The 22935-nt window shown below is 43.0% G+C and overlaps 1 protein-coding gene across 2 annotated transcripts in view; it reads right to left on the minus strand.

Moving 5' to 3' along the window:
- Positions 1 to 22935, minus strand: part of ARHGAP24 (Rho GTPase activating protein 24) — a 314093-nt gene that overhangs the window by 132211 nt on the left and 158947 nt on the right. The window lies entirely within an intron of this gene.

Below are 22935 nucleotides of genomic sequence, written 5' to 3' on the forward strand. Positions count from 1 at the left end.
AACGCTCCAATCAGACGTAAGCGCACCAATGGGCAGTTTCATGAGGAGAGTTTTTTGGCAGGTTTTCTCCAGTCTTTCTCTGGTGGGTTTTTTACACAGTTTGGGTTTCAGTTGAAGTTGCTGTTTAAACCTGATTTTGTGGAATAAAAGAGATTAAAGGCACCATGCTGATTCTGTCTCCTTCCAAGCTGTATATTTAACAACAACAACAAAAAAGTAATTTGTCCCTGAGGATGGCCTCCTTACGTGAGGACTTGCAAGTGGCCAATGGAAAACCATTTTTAAAAAGGAATCCAGGGGAACCAAGAAATTACAGGCTAGTTAGCATAATATCTGCTCTGGGAAAACTGACAGAAAGCATCGTTAAAGAGAAAATTACCAAGCATATAGAAGAATAAGATCCAATATGCTTCTGCAAAGTTAAGTCCTATCTAATGCTTTAGAAGTCTTTGAGTGTGTCAATAGGCATGTGAATAGGGGTGTTCTGGTAGATGCTCTGTGCTCAAAAAAATTCTTCTAAAGTCCCTCACCAAGGACTCCAGAGGAGGCTTAGAAGGCATTGGATAAGAGGAGAGGTCTTCTTGTGAACCAGTAACTGGTTAAAGAACTGAAGCAGAGAGTAGGAAGGGAAAGCTCTCACAATGGAGAAATGGTGTTCCTCTCAAAGATCTGCACTGGGACAAAAAATAAAAAATAAATTAGGTGCACATATACACTAATGGGGTCAGAATTGGTGGTGACTGACCAGGATAGGTGCGTGGTAATTGTGAAAAAGGTGAAATCCATGTTGGAGATCATTAGGAAAGGGGTAGGAAATGAAAACTGCCAATAGCACAGTACTCTCATACAAGCCCACACTCGGAATAGTGTGTACCGTACTGGTTACCACAAGTCAAAAAGGATATTGTGGATTTGGAAAGGGGGCAGAAAAGGGCAACCCAACTGATCAAGGGACAGGAGCAACTTCTTATATGAGGAAAAGTGTTTGGGACTTATTAGTTGGGGGGGGGGGAGGAAAAGCAAGGGGGATGGGATAGAGCTGTATGGCATACCCCTCAACTGTCCTGATAAAAATTGGGGCATCCTGTTTTTGGGGAGACATGCTCTTAAGAGCATGACACCCCAAAACATGCATTTTGGGGTGCAGTGGCCCCCCAAAGACACATGTTCCTTGGCCCCACGAGAGCACAGAGCCCCCAAAAATGCAAGATTGCAAAGCCCAAAACTGTATGTTTTGGGCTCCATACTCTTACACAGGTCACATGACTTGCCCGGGAGCACGGCCCAGAAGACATGTGGCCTGTTTTTTTTTTTTTTTGCCTAGATATATTGTAGCCTATGGTATGGTGTGGAGCAATAACAAGAAGCTTTTATCCCAGATCAGCCAACGAAATTGAATGTTGAAAGACTGAGGACATACAATAAGATATACCGGTATTAACAGTACATAGTTAATTTATGGAATTTGTTACCACAAGATGTGCAATGGCCAGCTCAATGCCCTCCCCAGAATGTTTTTCCTTACTGACTGCTGCAGGCTTGCAGTTGTCAGTTCTGTTCCTGCCTCTGTGTGGATTGTGTCTTTATTTGGGGGTGGGTTTGGTGGTCCTCGACATGCAGCAGGATGCTGGACTGAATGGGACACTGGGCATGTGCAGAAGGGCTCTTCTTATGAACTCCATAAAGATCTGGAGTGCCACAGTTTGCCCATTCATTTCACAGAGGCCGAACACAGAAATGTGCTTTCAATGTATGCCAAAGAATGCACATTAAAGAAACACAGTGTGGTTAACAGTGTAATAGTACAAATCTTGACAATATGCCTTATTATGTTTACATATTTTCACACATTTGGCAGCTAAGTGCTGCTGTGAATGAAAAAGACACTGCAAAGATGAATGTATGTGCCGTTTCATTACTATTTTTTTTTATTAGCATTCAAGTTGGGTGACTGGTCTGAAACAGTGTTCCCAATTGATAGCCCAAACAATATCTGGTATTCTGGGCTCTGGCCCAAACATACGGCAATTGATATGAGAACTGTCTAGCACTCTTGCTTATAATTTAATCATCAAAGTGAAGAGATGTGGAGTTGGTGTATCATCCTCTCAGCTACACCACTTTTGATTCAGAGATCACGGTTCCTTTTGTGGAGAAAATCCACTCGCCGGGCAGTATTATGCAGCAATTTCTTTGGGTAATGTATGTGATATAATCAAGAAGTAATTAAAGCTGATGTGAATTGAAAGTAACCATATGTTTCTGTGGGTTCCTTGACTACAGCCTGTTTTTGTACCCCTGCTGTTATAACCACCTCATCCATTTTAACTTGTTTCATGAAATAATTTTTAAAAAATAATAATAATAAAATTGAAAAATAATGGGAAGAAGTTGCTTATAAAGTTATTGGTAATACACTTTTTCTTTCACATACATACACAGCAATCTAAATGCAGGCCTTCATCTCATATCACTTCTTAATGCCAAACACAGGCAAAGAGTACCAAGAGAATTGAGGACTGAGCATGCTCAGCGATCATGTCACGTTTGACATTCAGTTGTGTGTGTGTGTGTGTATGGAAAGAATACTGAGGGGGTTGAAACGCTCTGGTTCAGCCCCTTACAAGCTCCCCACTGGCTTGGGGGGTTGCCAGCATGGCACCCATGTTTACCAGTGTGCCCACCTGTCAGGGAACTGTCCCCAATGCAGCGGAAGGTGGTAGAAGGGCTCTCCGGATGCTACAGAGAGCCCCAGTTCCACCTTGCCAGCAGCTCCTTCTCTGGTAGTGGAAGGAGCAGCGAGACATCCAACGAGGAGGGGGAGAGTTCACAGGGGAAAGGGAGTAGAGGCTCTGGGGATGCAAGAGAGACCCAGCACTCCCACAGTCCCGAGGGCGATACAGGGGGAACACAGTTTCCATCACCCCAAAGACGTCATGGGGTGAAAAGAAAGGGTAGAAGGCAGGGTTTTCGTATACCAAAACTCTTTCGTTGGGGTCAGAACCGGAAGGGGCCATTCCCGGATTCTGACACCACTTGATACAGACATGAACTTTTAAGCTCTGCAGTGTACATAGTTTGCACAATAAAATCTTTAAAGGAAACAGCGGAGTTCTGGCTGCTTACTCATGAGCAACTAACTGAGAACCTTACACCACCATTACCTCCAGCAGTGCCTGCATAGGACCTCAGTAAATATCCCCTAAATAGATCACAGTGCAAAAGACATTCTTTGCTCTTTCTGCTCAGTTCCTGCTCACACTGGCCTGGCCTCTTCTACAATTATCATGCCTGCCTCCAGCTAAATGTGCCCACATTTCATTGGATGCCAGGAATGATCACCTACCCTCTGTTCGATTCTGAACAGAGGAGAGGTGCAAAGAGTTGTGCTCTATACGCAAGAATCGTGGTGGCCTTTATTCCACTGATAGTGGGCATGCCTGCACCATTTTGTAGTCCTGTCTCTTTTCCTGCCCTTTAGACATGGCAAACATTTTGCACCGTGCTATGCCCCCCCAGCAGCCATTTTGTAATGTTTTACATAAGCAAAATCACACCAAAATGGAACTTCCGCCCGTGCTTAAGAAAGAAAGCTAGCTCAAGAATGCAACACTACAAACACTTGCTAAATCATCCATCTTACCTCTGTCTTACCTAGAAAAGCTCAGTAAGATAGCAAGGAAGAAATACATTGTAGGCAACGTTTTAACTGACAATATTCATTTTAGTTTATTACTTTGCCTGAGATATCTCATGTAATTAATGTGATATAATGTGAATCTAATACTATACCTGTCTACTCAGAAGTCAATCAATCATATTGATGTCAATGGGACTTACTCTCAAGTAACTGTGTACAGGATTGCAGCTAAAAAGTGTAAAGCTATATGTAAAATTATATATATATATATATATATATATATATATATATATATATATATATATATATATGCAGTATTACACTTCCCAGATTTCTCCAGTCCCAGTCCTGCATAAAAGTATTTGGCATCTAGACTCTTCTTGCAAGGGCAGAAATGACACGGTCAAATTATCCATACATCTGACAAATCAAACCACTATTTTAAAATGAAAATAAATTTCAGGAAGCATCTTCTAGTGGGTGACATAGATTTACAACGTATTAATATGTATTAAAGTGTTATTTCCAGGACTAGAGTTTTGGGTGGTGATAATTCACAGTGATAAACAGAAGACACAGTCAAATAAATCCCAGAATTTATTTTACAGATTGGTAGGGAAGTATGCAATTTTTTTCCTACATGGCTTCTGGCAAACTAACACTTCTGGAAGAAGAGGAAGAAGAAAGACAATTTCTTTCCAGTGGGGAAAGGGCTATGTATGAGATATTTCTGATTTATCTGCAACTAAGGATTTCAGTCTCAGATTTAGTACTTCATATGTATGAAAAGCACACTTATTTCTCATTATTAGAACCCATAAACTAACCTAAAAATAAAACAATAGGTTGGAGTTGAACATTAAGCAGGATATTTTGTAATGCTGAAGTTTTTCATCATGGTGTTAAATTTATCAAGGTTTCTATCTCAGTATCTTTGGGAAAGAAAGGCAGTTTGATCTTGGTACACAGAGCCCCACTGCCGCCGGCCATTGCAGTAATGATGCCAATTTCGTACACAAAACTGCCAGCAATATAGTTAGCATAATTCATACATATTGTGGTCACTCATTAACTGTTCTGTTTTGCAGCCACAACATTTTTCTATCTAGAATCATAGAATTGTAGAGTTGGAAGGAACCAGCCTTCAAGGAAGGAGAGTCTACAACTTCCGCTCCACTGTCTAACAGCTCTTACTGTCGGAAAGTTCTTTCAGATGTTTAGTAGGGATCTCCTTTCTTGTAACTTGAAGCCATTGGTTCAGGTCCTGCCCTCCAGAGCAGGAGAAAACAAGCACGCTCCATCTTCCATGTGCCATCTTTTGATATTTGAAAATGGCTGTCACATCTTCTCTCAGACTTCTCTTTCCCAGGCTAAATGTGCCCAACTCCCTCAACCATTCCTCATAAGTCTTGGTTTCCAGACCCTTGATCATCTTGGTTGCCCTACTCTCCTCTGCCCATGTTCCAGCTTAGCAATATCCTTCTTAAATTCTGGTACCCAGAACTGGACACGCTACTCCAAATATGATCTGGCCAAGGCAGAGGTATCTGAATAAGTGTGCATGCACACGAAAGCTCATACCAAGAACAAACTTAGTTGGTCTCTAAGGTGCTACTGGAAGGAATTTTTTCATTTTTCATTTTGTTTTGACTATGGCAGATCAACACGGCTACCTACCTGTAACTTGAGTGGTACTGTTACTTTCCTTGATCTGGACACTATATTTCTGCTGATGCAGCCTAGAATTGCATTAGCTTTTTTGCGGCTGCATCAGACTGTTGCCTGAAGTTAAGCTTGTGGAGCTTGTGGTCTCCTAAAACTCCTAGATAAAACTCTTGTACTACTGGCAAGCCAGGTGTCTCCCATCCCATGTTTGTTCATCTGGTGTTTCTGACCTAAGTGTAGAACCCTACATTTTTAATATGAAATTCATATTGTCAGTTTTGGCCCAGTTCTCCTATCTATTAGGGTTGTCCTGAATCTCAATTCTCTATTCTGAAGTATTAGCTACCCCAGTTTGGTGTAATCTACAAATTTGATGAGCACCCCCTCAATACCTTAATCCAAGTCATTTATAAAGATGTTGAACCACAATGGGGCCACAACAGAACCCTGCAACATTCCACTTGTCATCCCCCCCCCCCCGATGATGAGGAACCATAAGAGAGCACTCAATCAGTCAAACAGCTACAAATCCACCTAACTGTAACGTTGTCAAGCCCACCTTTTACCAGCAACTCCACAAGAATACCATAGGGTATTTCAAAAGCCTTAATGAAATCAAGTTACACCATGTCCACAGCATTCCCCCCATCGTCCAAGCTTGTAACTCCGTCAAAATAAATAAATGAGATTCATCTGACTTGTTTTTGAGAAACCTATGCCAGGTCTTAGTAATCACAAGATCCTTTTCTAAGTGCTCCCAAACCGGCTGTTTAATTACATGATCTATAATCTTTCCTGGTGTCAACGTCAGACCAGTTACCTGGGTCTTCTCTCTCCCCACACACACTTTTTGAAGACGGAAACAACATTTGCATCTGTAAAAAAATTGTCACAAAGAAGATTCAATTTCACAACCAAGCAATCAGGATGTATGCAAAGGGAGATAAGAAATGTCCATATCGCATAACACTTCTCCAAAAGAGTGCCAGAAAATGACATTCTGAAATATTTTATTATCATGATAAGTACTGCCACTACCACCGCAAACACCTGCACCCCCGAAACCTCTTCACATTTAGTATATACAGCACTTCAAACATGGGAAGAGAAACTGCAGAGCAGCGAACATGACATGCAAGAAAGCTCTCTTTAGTTTCAACAGAAGTTAGGCTGCGTCTGGATGCCTATTTTAATTGCATATAAAAGAGGGACCCTTTGCTTTGTCTATGTGAAATCTGGCAGGTGTGATGCCCTGGAGATAGCAGAATATCTGCAAATGTCATGCCATTTGGAATGGAAATTCACATGCAGCAGAAGTCCATCTGAGTCTTCATAGAAATCAATGGGGAAACAAAAGAAGACTAAGAAGGTGGCTTTTGGAAGGTTCCAGGAGGTAGTAACACCATCTAAATAAGGTTTCTTTTGAGATTACAGGGGAGGTAAGCACCAGCTCCAGAGCATTGTGGAGTCATTTAAAAAAAGCTCATCCCAACTCAGTATTTCAGTCTTATTGTAAATGTAAAATAATGAATGAATGAATATCATGGAACTGTAGAATTGGAAGGGACCATAAGAGTCAGCTATTTCAATGCTCTGTAATGAAGGAATCTTCTGCCCAAGAGTTATTCTGATAAATATCCAATAAACCCTGATAGAAACTGCCTTCTCCTCATGAACTGCCTTCTTCAGCTTTGACCTTGGAGCAACTCCTAAATTATATTTATACAGCTGCTCCTTTGATTTATTATTTGACCCCAGCCCATTGCCCTACAATTTGTTCTGGTCTCTAAAATTGTCCAGGCTTCAATCACCAAGCCAGACCACCCATGCCCAAAGTCCTCGTGTTACCTTTATTCATCATTCCATTTTTGTTGGGCAAGGGTAGACCTCATAGTTGAAGGATTGCCATTTAAATCATAAGCAATCAGGAAAATCTCGATTTTCCTGATTACTTATTTTTATAAGGCCAATGGGCTACATAAAGCCTGGGAAGGAACAAACAGTGTCCCTTGGCTGCCCGCCTTTCTGACGTGTCTTCCCTCTGATTAAAATTTGCATCAGTGTAGCATTAATTGTAAAGGTCTTTGGCTCTTCTCCCGGACATAAATTTTTAAACTATGTAAAAGCACTTGGAAGAACAACAACAGCAGCAGCGACAAAGCTATCCAATTGTGACTCTTCCAAAGAAAAAAATATATTGGGGAACCGCCAAATGTAAAGAAGCAGACATTGACAAATAGCCATCGCCTACCCAAAAAGAGGAGCAAACAGTAGGATACTAATAAAATTTAGATGCAAATGGGGTGTATCTTTCCCCTGCTTATGAATGCCCAATTAGCCATAATGGCAACAAGCAGCCTGGCTTCCAGCTGGAATCTGACACCCAATTTAAGCAGACTACAAACAAGCACAAAGGCTAACAAAACATCCCTAGTGGGGAGAGGCGGCGGAGGGTGGGGGAGGGGGGAGATTAGAAACACACATACATTTAGATTTCCATAGCTGCTGCTTGCAGACAATGGATCTGGCCAACCAGGAAATGAGATTAGGTTAATATGCAGCATAGAAAGAGGATAGAAAGAGAAAGTTTCCTCTTCCCACAGTAAAAAAAGGACACCCCCCCCACTTTTCAGGTCAGACTACAAACTATTTGTTTCAAATTATTGGCATTAAAAGCACAACACCCTCCTGTCTTCTGGAGAAATATGGGCCACTGAGCCGATAATTCTCTATTACTGATTTACTGTTTTTCAAACAATAGCTTGAAAAATGGCTGGATCACTCGAGGCACTAAATCCTTCCATGCCATCAGAGCTTTCTGTGCAGGCATCCACACGGGTACACTTTCAAATGGATGACGTACAACTTTCTAGCAATGGTCCCTCTGATCCAGTGTGAATTCCAGCCTGAACAAGTATACAGCGTAACTGGTTGAAAGTCACTGAACACATTCAGATTCATGCCTATCATTCTGCAGCAAACAGCTGAACTATGGAACTTGTTCCCCCAGGTGACAGTGATGGCCACCAACTTGGAAGACTTTAAAAGAGGATTGGACAGATTCATGGAGGAGGAGGCTATCAATTGCTATCAGCCATGATGGCTCTGCCCTGCCTCCACAGTTGGAGCAAGTAATGCTTCTGAATACCAGTTGATGGAAACCACAGGAAGGGAGAGGGCTCTTGTGTTTAGGTGCTGCTCCCTGGTTTCTCATAGACATCTTATTGGCCACTGTCAGAACAGGATACTGAACTAGAAGTGCCATTGGCCTGATCTAGCAGGTTCTTCTTATGTTCTAGATATGGAAGCTTCAACCATGAATGTATTAGGACTTTATGTGTACCTTCTGAGAACGGAATGGCTACTTCTCTCCACAGGAGGGAATGAGATCTGTTGGAAGCTGCCAATGAAGGAAGGGGGCGGGGAGTTATTTCTTTGTCAATCTCCTCTTTCCCTGCTCAGCATTGTTTTGTGACTTTTGAAATATTATTTTTAGTAGAGTTCTTCTCATTATGAACTGTTGTTTAAAGAAGACATCCTTAATGCCAAATTCAAGGTTATTGTATTAATTTACACGACCCGTAACAACTTGGGTCTGGACACTAAGGACCACTTAATTCATTATATCCCTGCCCAATCAAAGGGGGTTCTTGGGGTGTGTGTATCGCTGTTAGTGCTCTCCAATGGGTCCAATTTCACACCTTGCATCCATCAGGACCTGTGCTCAGTATTGTGGGCTCAAATCTGTGGAACTCCTTTCCAGCTGAGATCAGACAGGCCACCTCTCTGTTGAACTTCAGGCAACTCGTGATGACTTTAAAAATAATAATCAGCCATTTTATGCTTAATTTTAACTGATTTTACGTTTGCATCTCTTTGGTAACCTCATTGTACACTGCTTAGTAATCATGGTGCTATGTGATATATGGTGTGTGGGGGGGGGAGGAATAATCCGTAAAATTATGAGAACCAAAGAATGGTCAGTTACGTTGCCTCCACAGACTTCAAAAGATTTCTATTTTTATTGTGCTGTTCCCGGGGGTGTCTACAGGACCATGGACAGCTCTCAGTGGCACTGAGAGAATTCAGGCTGGATACAGGCACCGAAGAGCAGCAGCCTCAGATGTTGCTGCAGCAGAAGTCAGGAGCCAACTAGGGCATCGGACAGGCTGCAGGCATGTCAAGAGGGAAATCTGTGGTGCTTAAAGTGTTTGGCCAAATGTCTGGAGATGGTCAGAAGAGGAGGACAGAGTGACCTTATCAAGCCAGTGGTTGCTCCTAGGGTTTTCCTCACATGGATTCCTCCTGCCTCTCCATGGTTCATTTGGAGGCAATTCTTGTACATAGACTTCCCCCTCTGCAGTGTCCTCAGGTCTTTGTTTTGATTGACAGCTTTGAACCCTAGGCCATCACATTTATGTGCACAAGAACATTGAACCTTTGCTTTCAAAATCAGTGCTAAAGAGCTGGTGTCATTCGCAATACAAGACTTTCTTTTGCTCTGGAATCAGACCTAAAGGGATTTGGGTGTCCGCTTGATCACATGGTTAAAGCAATAAACAAACAAGCTGGAGAACGAATAGTGGGAAGATAGAGTCTTCCCTTGCCCAATATTTTCTGCTTTTAAAAGCCTGCTACCCACTCTGTGAACATGGAGCACCCTGTTTCTGTTATGATTATTGTGATATAAGAAGGCTCAATGTAGGGGAAATTACAAGATCTGGAAACTGGGAAACGGACTGAGAAGAGGAAGACGGAATTTGAAAAAATGTGAGATTGTGAATTAAGACATTCGAATAACAGGGCACGTAGCCTTTTCTGTAGGGCTGATAATCTCCATATGAAATTCAAAGCTAAAAATTGAATATGTCACTTCTATTTGGTGTATATTTAACAGTTAGTTTTAAAAGCCCTTTTCTTCATGTTCAGCATGAAATCCAGGCTTTCGAGTTCTCACATCAATGGCATCTTCATTTAGCCTTTCAAGATATGAAGGCTATATGATGACTTCTGTAACTACTCACAGCAACCCAAATTAATTGATCCCTTTTGCTGAGCAGATATCAAACAATGCCTTCAAAGCTGATATAGAAAACATATTTGCCACTGTGTATAGCTGGGTATATTTTATAGGTTCATTTCTTTGTGTTTTTAAAAGAAAGGAACGGCCTTGTTTTGGCAATGAAGTCTCATTCATACAGTTACATATCCACATTTAAAATTCTCCCTTTTCAAAAGCTCTTACATGTGTGGGATGGGGATTGGCGAGAACACTCTTTTTACTATCTTATTTTACAGAAATAAGACAGAAATACAGAAAGCAAGTTACAATTCAATTGAAGAGTATTTGTAATAATTATAATATTTTAAAAAATCAAAATACAAACTCATGCTAAATTATCCCAGAGGGTTTTCCATTCAAATATGAAATGTGTTAGTGAATCTTTTTTCATGTTTCCAGTACCTTATTACCTTTTGTAATAAAGATACCTTGCACATTAGCATACAATGCCAGATTACATTTCCCCATTCCCTTACAGATGGAACTTGCTGTGATGGGGAAACTGCAGTTCCCAAGATTCTTTGAGGGAAGTTATGCTCTTTAAATGAATGGAGTGGATGTGAGCTTTGTTAGCAAGTGCTCATTGGGCATGAAGCTCTTCACCATGTTAGAGCCCTTTGGATTGAAAGACGGCATTCAAAAATAACTGGGGAGGTATCAAAATAGGCTTGGTAAGTGAGAAACAGAAGACTCTTGCACCATTCAAGACTGGGGCCATTTTACCACACAGATACATGCATATCAACAACAACAACATTTATTAGGTTTGTGAGGTCCATGCCTTTACACAAAACACCATACAACACCGTTAAAAAGTAAACAATAAAATTATTAAAATAGGTTTAAGATTTTAAAAGCCTGTGCCGCGCTGTCGCAGCAAAGGGGACAAATCCAGACCAAACAAAAAACAAAGAGGCAAAAAATGAAACCCAACACCCCCCATACAGGAAAAAGGATTCAACAGGTTAGGAGAGCGATGGGAGGGCCTTCACTGCCTCATTCAGGAACCCCACCCTGGTTTTCATAGCCCTCATGCATATCAGAAAGTGGTCATTATGTCTGAAGCTCTGTTGTACACATTTACAGTCACATTCAGTCACTAGCCAGAGTGAGGTGGCTGCCTCAGGCCAGGGCCATTTTAAGCATTTCCGGCACCGTGGTGCAAACCTCCCTCTGCCCCCCCATTTCCCAGAGTTTTTTAGGGAGGATGGCGCTGCCAGCGGGGCTTGAGGAGGCGGGCAGCGGCTGGAGGGCGGCTCCTCTGGTAGGGAAGAGGCGGAGCCTGGTCGCGGCGCCTCCCAGTTCAGCTGGCCGCTTCGTGCCGCAGTGGCCATGGCAGATGGAGGCTCCGAGTATGGTGCTGCTTCGGCACAGCATGGCAGAAGCAGGCAAGGGCGGTGAGCTAGTGCCGGGTCCAGCCTCCACCTCTTCCCTGGCACCCTCCAGAAGTTGGTGCCCTGGTGCCCCATGCCACCAGCCTCTATGGGTAAGACGCCCCTGCCTCAGGCAGCAGATTCTGAGGGGTTGTGAGCCGACAGAGCTGGGTGTGCACTTCCTAAGCTATTCTGCTGCCCTCAAATGCTGTGTAGGCCGCTCCAATGTGTGTTAGAAGAAGTGTAAAGAGAAAGAAGGCATGTTTTATCACGTGCTGGAATTGTAAAGTAATCAAAAGCTATTGGGAAATGATTTACAATGGAATGAAAAAAAAATGTTTAAGATAACTTTTGTTAGAAGACCAGAACCTGTTTTTCTAGGCATTACAGGCCAAGACCTGCCAAAGAGTGGAAGAAACTATTCATGTATGCTACAACAGCGGCTAGGATATTACTATCCCCAAAATGGAAAGACGACAAGATACCAACGAAGAAGAAGAAGAAGAGTTTGGATTTGATATCCCGCTTTTTACTACCTGAAGGAGTCTCAAAGCGGCTAACATTCTCCTTTCCTTTCCTCTCCCACAACAAACACTCTGTGAGGTGAGTGGGGCTGAGAGACTTCAGAGAAGTGTGACTAGCCCAAGGTCACCCAGCAGCTGCATGTGGAGGAGTGCAGACACGAACCCGGTTCCCCAGATTACGAGTCTGCCGCACTTAACCACTACACCAAACTGGCTCTCCGAAAGAAGAATGGCAAGGAAAACTGATGAAATACAGCAGGCTTCCCCAAACTAAGGCTTGCGGGCCTGATACGGCGCGAGGGACTCAAGTTTCCCGGCCCCCGCCACCCCCTGGCGCCCATTCTTACCGGCGCGGCGCAGCTGCCCACTTTCGGGGGCCGCAGAGCGCCGCAAATAGCTTATGCGCATGCACAAGCATCATTTGCGGTGCACTTTCAGGTCGCGGAGCACCGGAAATAGCTGGTGCGCGTGCGCACGGCCTCCGCAGACCCGAAAGTACGCAGGAAATGACATTTGCCCACGTGTGCACAAGCTATTTCTGGCGCTCCGCGACCCAAAAGTGTGCTGGAAATAGCGTGTGCACGTGTGCTCCCTCACCCTCCGGCCCACTGCGTGATTGGTGCTGGAGGGTAAGTTTGGCGACCCCTGGAATACAGTATGCTGAAATGGCGCAGCTCACTGGAAAACTTGGAGACAAAGACAATAGAGATTTTTTAAAAAGATTGGGAATCATTTATGATGTATCTACAGAAACACTGTAAAGAAGTAGACTCACTAGCAGGGTTTGACTAAACACTTACAATTGAAAAAACAAAAGTTAAGTAATATGGAAAATATGAATGATATGAGTGTACAGTGGTACCCCGGGTTACGTACTTAATCTGTTCCGGGTTACAGTACGTAACCTGAAAAGGATGTAACCCGAACAATTCATTCTGTGCATGCGCAGACCGGAAAAACCCGAAAAAACAAAAAACACTCTGCGCATGCGCAAATCGCGCACACATTGGGTTGCACTTCCGGGTTAGCAGAGTTCGTAACCCAAAAAGTACACAACCCAGAGCGTACGTTACCCAGGGTATGACTGTAATAAGATATACTTAAGAGACCACAAATTAAGGTAGAATACAATAAGCAGAAGAAACAATATTTAAAGAACCAGAAGAGGAAGTTGAGGGAAGTCAGAGGTGGGGGGTGGGGTGGGGGTGGGAGATTCGGATCCATAGCTGTCAAGTTTCGGATTTGAAAATAAGGGATGAGCAGCCTCACCTATCCCGGGGACAGTCACATGGCAGTGGTGGGCGGAGCCAGAAGCAAAAGTGGGTGGCACTGGTGTGAACGCGCGCAGTAGGCATTTTGGGAACGCTGCCCGTGGGCTACGATGCCTGTAAGCGCGGGAAATGGCTCCTGCTTGCTTTGAGGCTGAAAGGAGGCGAGGTCTTCCCAGTCCCTGGCCAGCAAGGGGAGGGAAAGGAGCTGCTTCCTTTGAAAAAACGGGAAATTAAAGGGCTATAAAAAATAAGGGATAGCAGCGGGAAACTGCTTGAAATAAGGGAGATTCCCGGGGAAAACGGGATACTTGACAGCACTGTTCGCATCTGCATTTTTTTTCTTTTCTTGTGATAATAATGATTGTGTTGAATAAAAAAATGTAAAACTTAATAAAAATATTTTTTTAAAGAAAACAAATGCTGTGTAGGCCACTGTTCTGTTACCTGTGTCGACTGAAGTAAGATTCAGTTGGCAGGCTGCTAGGGTTTTGTACCTGGAACGGGGGCGGACTATCTTGTCCTTCACTTCAGGCAGCAAAAATTCTTGGGCCAGCCTTGATACGCAGCATAAAGCTCCTCAACCCCTGAACGATTCTGTTTATTTTTCAGCAAAAGCAACAGCTTCCAGCCATGAAAAAATATGGGAATTACTGCAGTGTGTGAAAATTCCACTTTACAGTACTTTCAGTGCTCAAATGATTTCAATTCCTGCCATCTGGGGTGCCTGCTGCTCGCCAGTCTGCAAACTCGGACACTGTTAGCAGCGCTCACCAAAACAACAGCAACAACAACAAAAAAACGTTCCCGTTTAACTATTACTAAAGCTCTGCAGCTGTCTTTCTGTGTGCAAATGGAAGCGATCTCTCCAAAAAGGAACGCGAATGGAAGGATAGCCAATGATTTATTTTTTAGCCAGTGGAGAAGTGGCTTACGTGGAAGAAACTCTGAATTAGTGCCAAGCTCCAGATGGACACAGGTTGCTTGTTCAAGTGAAAAATATAATTGTCCAAATACTGGTCCTAATTGCATTACATGAACTTTATTTACACACTGGTTGTAATTTCCATTCATTTATATCGAGCATTTCCCAAGACAAGGGAAAACATTTCCCATGCCTTCAGTGGAGGATAACCCTTCACCACCAGCCACCCCAGTTTGCAACCCAAATCCAGACACCAAGCACACAGGAATCCTAGTGGTGCAGCGAGAAAACTACTAGCACATTTGCAAAGCTAAGCAGGGTCTGGTATGGTTTCAAGTTGGATGGGGAACTGTGGGTTGAGATTCCTGTAATGCAGGGGTAGGTGTAGGTGACCTTTCCAAGTTTATAGTTCCAGTTACAGGTAGGTAGCCGTGTAGGTCTGCCATAGTCAAAACAAAATAAAATTAAAAATTAAATAAAAATGTTTCTATGATTTCTATGAATCTGTTTGTAGGTAAATATTTGCAAGGCGAAACACAGTGTGAAACAGCCAGAAAGAGCCCAATGTGCCTGCTTTTCTATGTCCCACAGAAGCAAGGATCTTGCATGGATCTAGCTGATTCGGTTTCTGCTATGGTCTGGCTTCTTTCCCCTTTTTACTTTGAAATGCATATCTGTGCCAGAATAGATTTGATATTAATATATGGCTTTTGTTATGCAAATAGCAGTAACAAAAGGATCCTGAGCAACTTCAGGACCTCAGGAGATGAAGAAGAAAAACTTAACCCTTTCTCCCCTTCTACAGCGCCAACAAAAAAACTCACTTCTGTCAGCTGCTTATTTTTTATTAGGAGAGAATGCAAACAGCAGCTTAGGAAGATGATTTTCACTGGGATCACTGCATGCGGATAAAGAAGGGTTAAACTTTCCCTCTCTGCTCCCTGTAGTCCCAGTGCTACTCAGGATCCCCGATGGCTGCTATTTATATAAGAAAAAAACCAACCATGCACATTAACTGCAATCATGCAGTTTGGGCTCTTATTTGGCATTTTAAAAAAATGAATCATGGGATATACAAAGTTGGCAAAACTGACAGCTCTGATAAGAGACACAAATCTAGAATTTTTCAAGGAGGACTGGAAACTTTTTCTGGTCTATTTAAAAAAATAATTGTCCATATGCACAGTCCACAGTGGGGTTTGAAGTTTAAGAAAAATACAGCAGAATATATTGAGAAAAAAACCTGTTAAAGAGGATGAAACTGTATATGATGGAATTGTAAGATGCAATTGTATGTAACTGAGATTATAAACATTGAGGACAGGTGAGCCGCAAGTCATTAGTATTGCAGAATGAGGATTATAACTGCTGAGTGATAACATGTAACTTTGAATCTTGAAATAAAAGAAAAAGAAATCGGGTGGGGTGGGGTGGGGAATAACAGTCTTCCCCCATGGCTTTTAAGTAGCATTGAATTGTCCCCTTGGAGCTTCCGGTTGACTCTGCCATTGGTTGTTCATGCCCCTTTCTTCCATGAAAAGTGTGTGCAGAGCTTCATTTTTGTGCGACGTAATCATGTAAAGCCACAGGACTATTTTGAAGTGAGCAGAAGCGATGCTGCCAAATCCTGATGAGCAAACCTTCACCTTCAACGTTTCTGCTTGCAAGATAGAAGGATGGCACTGGGAAAAAAAACATGTTGTTGCTAATGACTGCTTAGCCTCTGGCTCAGTGAAGTGTGGGTGCCATAAATGCATGTTCCGTTGCTCTCCAGCTGCTATAAAAGCACCTGGATTCCCCCTGTTTTTCAGCTCTGATGGTGCTGAAAGATAAACAGGTGAAAATGGACAGCCAAGTGCTACTTTACATGGGGGGGAGGGATCGAGGTGCTGAAGAAGATCAGTCATAATAAGGCAAGTTGATCTTTATTGATGGTCCCTTGAGTCAGGGAACAGGGGAGGGAGGCAGAGTAAATGAATTTCCTTCACAAACCATAAAAATAAACCACAAAATTAGGGCAGCCATTCACATTATGCTTGCATGTGTGCTGCGTTTGGTAAATTTGTGCTTGCAAACACCTGGGTACTCTAAGGCCTCATCCAGCCTTGCTTTTGTGCTTTGTTTCTAGGTACAGGCCTGCACCTTTCTCTCTCTTTTTGTCCTGGTGTTTTCACTGTGAAAACCCATTCTTTACTTCTTACTGTTTTCCATAGGTGTGTATCAATAAAAATACACAGCAAACTGAGGTTCTGCCTCCCCCAACAAAAGGCCTGCCCCCTCCTAACAAAAATCCTGGCTATACCCATATCTTCTCTCTTTTTTCCCTTGTTTTTCCTCTCTTCTTTTCTTCTCTTTCCCTTTCCTCCTATTTTTATTTTTAATTTTTTTAGATTAATATTGAGTTTTGTATCTCTCTTTATAAACGCTAATAAAATTTATTTTTAAAAAGAAAAGCACAGATCTGTGCCTAAAAAGTGCAGGGCAAAAGGTAAAAGGTAAGTTTGGATGAGCCCTAATGGGCTGTGATTACAGAGGTATGCTTAAAGCCACATGCATTTACGATGATTATTCTTAATAATTAAACTTAAATCCTGCCTTTCCTCCCAAAGGAGCCCAGGGCAGCAAACACACAAGCAATAAAGCAATTGTTGTTGTTGTTGTTGTTGTTTAGTCGTGTCCGACTCTTCATGACCCTATGGACCAGAGCACGCCAGGCACTCCTGTCTTCCACTGCCTCCTGCAGTTTGGTCAGACTCATGTTAGTAGCTTCGAGAACACTGTCCAACCATCTCATCCTCTGTCGTCCCCTTCTCCTTGTGCCCTCCATCTTTCCCAACATCAGGGTCTTTTCCAGGGAGTCTTCTCTTCTCATGAGGTGGCCAAAGTATTGGAGCCTCAGCTTCAGGATCTGTCCTTCCAGTGAGCACTCAGGCTTGATTTCCTTATGAATGGATAGGTTTGATCTTCTTGCAGTCCACGGGACTCTCAAGAGTCTCCTCCAGCACCATAATTCAAAAGCACCAATTCTTTGGCGAACAGCCTTCTTGATGGTCCAGCTCTCACTTCCATACATCACTACTGGGAAAACCATAGCTTTAACTATACAGAACTTTGTCGACAATTAAGGCACCTTAAAAAACAATTCCAACACAGATGCAGACATGCAAGAGGAAGGACTTCAGCAGGTGCCAAAAAGACAACAGAGATAGCACCTGTCTAATATTCAAGGGCAGGGAATTCCAAAGGGTAGGTTCCACCACACTACAAGCCTGATTCTAATATTGTGCAGAATGGAGCTTCTGAGAAGATGGTGTCTGCAAGAGGACCTCGCTTGCAGAGCATTGGCATATAAAGGGTGAAGCAACCTTTCACATTGCTGCAGAATAGGCTGTAGCTTTGATGATGATGATGATGATGATGACGACGATGATGATTTATTTATATGCCATCTGACTGGGTTCCCCCAGCCACTCTGGGCGGCTCCCAACAAATTAAAACACAATACGGCATCAAACATTAAAAACTTCCCTGATGTCAGGCGGCCGAGGATCCAACCCCCACGGCAGGTTTCCAGGAATGGATAAGACAAGGAAGTTCTTGCCAAATGCTTTTTATTCAATATGCACAGAGAGAGGCTTGGAAATGCAGCCTCTTGGAATAATGGCATTGCTCCAAGTAAATCTCCACCTCCCCCCTATCTCTCCTATTTCCTCGTTCGTCAACAGCACTACCCACCTTATGGCTGCTGCCTAGGGCCATCTGTCTCTGAGCCCTTTGCTCCCCTACTTTTAAGGCTCGCCAGGTTCTGGGAGATGGTGGATCTGGAATGCTTTCTAGTGATAATGTGTCAGCCAGCTGCTCCAGCTCTGCCTCTTCCTCCTCTCCCAACATTCCCCTTCATTTGCCTCTGAGCTGTGACCTCCCGCAAACTACTGCTGTCTTCCTCTTCTCTGGAAGTGTCAGGCTGGGGAGGCAGTCTCCACCATTCCTCCTCTGTCTAGTCCCTGACACCTGAACAGGGCTGCCTTCAGATGTCTTCTAAAAGTCAGATAGTTGTTTAATTCTGTGACATCTGATGTGAGGGTGTTCCACAGGGCGGGCGCCACTACCGAGAAGGCCCTCTGCCTGGTTCCCTGTAACCTCACTTCTCGCAGTGAGGGAACCGCCAGAAGGCCCTTGGAGCTGGACCTCAGTGTTAAAAGTATTATTAAAAGTAATACTTAGGATAACAAATGTAAAATTAAGAGATGAGGTTTGAAAATCATTAGACGTGGTTGATGGAAGTCTCGGGCTAAAATAGCCAAAGTGTTGTATAAGATGAGATGGGATGATACGTTCTGTTTGGAAAATATATGTAAAAACTAATAAAAATGAATATTTAAAAAGAAATATTTTGCATCATTGTCTTTGTCGGACACATCCCTGATTGCAGAAGGTGCCTCTGGGAAATGCTGGAATCCAAAGAATATTGTGCTGTACACTGGAGGGGGGGGGAACCCCCACTTGTCTGGCATACCTGCAGTATCTATTTTATGAGCATCCTTTTTGTGGTCCACTGGCTTACTTGTTGATTGTTCCTCTAATGCCTTACAGGAAAGTTAATGAAATTATATCATCAATGGATGTCTCAGGCTAAAGAAGAAGGCCTAATGATTCATGTGCTATTCACTTAAGAGTGTGCAGACTGCACCAAACATCCCCTTAGGTTACCTACTGCCAGGCGTGCATGTTTAAAATAAATGAAAAGTTCTCCTCCCTCCATTGCGGCTTTAAATGAGAAAATATTGCCTGTGTGCAATCCGGTGGGAATTGTTCATTTGGGCAAATTTATTGCTATATGCAGCAAGGTGAGTTTCCAGAAGGAGTCTTGTCAACAAGCTCAGGAAGCATGCATGACAGAGTGGCATGGAGTTACAGGTGGGCAGCAGCTCAGTGTCCAAATTTGCATTCAGATGCTGGGAAGTTCACATTGCAACCTCATAAAAAAACAAATCATGGCATCAGATGGCATACCTTTAGGTCTAAAGAAACACAGCATGCACTTTTAGTGGCAATGTTCAGTTAAATTTGGATGAAATCTGCACTGAGCTGTATCTTCTGGGATTTAAGATGATTATGTAAAATTCCAAAGGGCAAAGAAAGAGATGAGAAAAAGAAGGAAAGAAGAGTTTTCTCTGACTCAGTGCACTGAATTCAAATGGCACTTAATTCGAGAAAATGAAGCAAGCAAGGATTAAAACATTTTTAGAAATCGATTTGTAAATACACCCTCAGAAATACAAAGCACTGTTCTGGGGAGTGTGGTCTTTGTGAAATAAGTATAAGAGTAAGTAGGTGATATGTGCAATATAAGTTATGACTGCAGCCAAAAATGCTCAGTACATTTCCGTTGCTGGCTAAACAAACACAGCCTTGCAGTGAGCACATAATCAATTCTTGTGGTAGCTGAGCAAGTTAACTGGTAGCTGAGCAAATGGCAGCTGTAGGCAGCAACAGGGATAGATGGAACCACCCAATTTTGTTCTACATTCTGTTAGAGAGCTGAATGAAATCATTCGGTTTTGGAAACCCATGAATGGATTGCAGGGGTCAGAATGGCTTTCACAGTTCATTCTGAGCATGTGCAAAACTGTCTAATGTGACTAAGATTCCCTTTTACAGGTAGGTAGCTGTGTTGGTTTGCCATAGTCAAAACAAAATAAAAAATAAATAAATTCCTTCCAGTAGCACCTTAGAGACCAACTAAGTTTGTTCTTGGTATGAGCTTTCGTGTCTGAAGAAGTGTGCATGCACACGAAAGCTCATACCAAGAACAAACTTAGTTGGTCTCTAAGGTGCTACTGGAAGGATTTATTTATTTATTTATTATTTTGTTAAGATTCCCTGTGTATGACTGATGGTCCTCCGACTTAGGGAGGTGCAGCCTTTTATCCACTACTGCATCACAGATCTGCTTTCCTGGTATCCAGAGCACTTTCCACATCAGACGAAAGACCTGAATTGGAGTTAAACCAGTAACTAGTTGCTATACCAAAATACCACTAGGATGCAAGACATAGTGTTTGGGTCATACTAAACCCACAATTTACCCTGAAACTTGGAGCCAAGGGAAGGCAAACACATTCCCTTCCTTCCACCTGAGATCCCCCCCCTAATTTATGGAGCAGGACTAGAACCTAATGGAAAGAAGCTATTCCCACTAGAACCTGTAGATACCGGTGGAGGTGGAAGCATGCCAGGTTCAAGGTGTTGTTGTTGACATTTCTACCCCTAAACAACCTGGGAGTGGTGCCTTGTCCTACATCAACCTGTCTGCTCATTGAGATCTACAGAACAAGCCTACCTGGTTGTTCCATCACCATCACCAGCACACCTTGTGGTAACCGGGGGGGGGCGCTTCTCTGCTGGGGTGCCTTTCAAATTGTGTTCTCCTCAAAACATGGCAAGTGCCAAACTAAATTGTGTTTCAGAGTCTTGTTAAATACTTACATTTTTCATCAAACACCTGCTGATTAATTCCTAGCCTTTCGTAATACGTTTCTTTCTATCTTTCTACTGTGTTTTGTTGCATCTCTGTTGTGAGTTTAATGTCCCATCTGCACTATACATCTAAAGCAGTATGGTACCTCTTTAAACAAAGAATCCTAGGAACTGCAGTTTGTTAAGGATACTGAGAGTTGTTAAAGGTAAAGGTAAAGGGACCCCTGACCATTAGGTCCAGTCGCGGACGACTCTGGCGTTGCGGCGCTCATCTCGCATGAATGGCCAAGGGAGCCGGCATACAGCTTCCGGGTCATGTGGCCAGCATGACTAAGCCACTTCTGGCGAACCAGAGCAGCGCACAGAAACGCCGTTTACCTTCCCGCTGGAGAGGTACCTATTTATCTACTTGCACTTTGACGTGCTTTCGAACTGCTAGGTGGGCAGGAGCTGGGACTGAGCAATGGGAGCTCACCCCGTCGCGGGGATTCGAACCGCCAACCTTCTGATCAGCAATCCCTAGGCTCTGTGGTTTAACCCACAGCGCCACCCGCATCCCTACTGAGAGTTGTTAGGACACTCCTAATCTATAGCCTTTTAAACTGGGGGGTATTGCTTTCATTTATTATTATGGTATGTATTTTAGTGTTTTTATATTGTAAACAGCCTTGTGATCTTTGGGTGAAGGGTGGTACAATAAATAATAATGATTCCCCATACAGAGCTACAATTCCCAAAGTTCCCCGGGATTGACTGTTAAACCAACTCTGCAAAATGAGTTGTTAACTGATGGAGGGAAACAAAATGCAAATTGGGAGAAAATTCTGCTTTCAGACATTTCAGAGCCCCAATTGAACCTGTCCTCAAGCAGGATTGCCATCTCTGGTGGTTCTCCTTCCCCTATGTAACTATGGTTCTAATTTATGCAGATCTATGCCAATTTTAAAAACTTCTTGCCTGTGCTGTGGGAAACACAGCAAAGGCAAGGCAATGCCAAGGTGTTGCAAGGCTGCAGTGAGTGCCAGAAACTGTGTGCCAAATTAGCATTCCCATATCATCATCTCTCAAGCACAACTCCTTCACAGAGTCTCGGGGTATGCATGACATAAAGGGCAGCTGTAATGCATACTGTTAAGGAATTAACATAGCAAGTAGTTCATACATCTGCTTAGCCATTCTGCGTCCACAGTTGTTCATCCAGACATCCAGGCTTAACAGATATGAACTTTGCATGCCTGCCCAGATTCAAGCATGCTGAAAGATGGAAAAAAGAAGTCTCGCAACAACCATACTTGCAAGTCAATTTTTTCACCACCTGCAGATGTGTGCAATTTCTGCACATACCCAAGCCTTATCCAGTATGAAAACCAAACCCAATAGGCACTCATTTAACACACACACAACTCTCTCTCTCTCTCTCTCTCTCTCTCTCTCTCTCTCTCTCTCTCTCTCTCTCTCTCTCTCTCTAACACACACACACACACACACTACAGAAAAGTCTTCTGCCTATAAGGAAGCTAACACGAATAGCCATTCATAAAACCGAGCAGAGATAGTGAAAAACAGCACAAGAATTCAACCTGATCACGGCTTCCCTGATATGATTAAGTGGCAATAAGAACATAAAATAAAGGTACCTTGATGTTAATGGGTCTGACAGTCTCTTCATAGATATTTCTCCAGCACAGAGTCTTGCTTACCTAAACATCGCCATTCAGCTCAAATGAAATGCCTTGATTTGCTGAACTGACAAGCTGGGGCATAGCAATCTCTCTCTCTCTCCCCCTCTCTCTCTGTGTGTGTGTGTTTTTCCCTCCTTAAAAAAATGTAGTTGGATCTAAGCCACTATAGTTACTATTTATTTTAAACACTGAGGGGCCGTTGGGGAAATAACCCATTTCTTCCTCCTCTTATGGCTGAGCCAACATCTACTCTCCCATGACTTTAAGGGGGAAAGAACCAGAAGGAATTTTGTGCTATAAATAAATTAGAGGAATG

Source organism: Lacerta agilis, chromosome 9 (genome assembly GCF_009819535.1).
Source record: "Lacerta agilis isolate rLacAgi1 chromosome 9, rLacAgi1.pri, whole genome shotgun sequence".
Lineage (NCBI taxonomy): Eukaryota > Metazoa > Chordata > Lepidosauria > Squamata > Lacertidae > Lacerta > Lacerta agilis.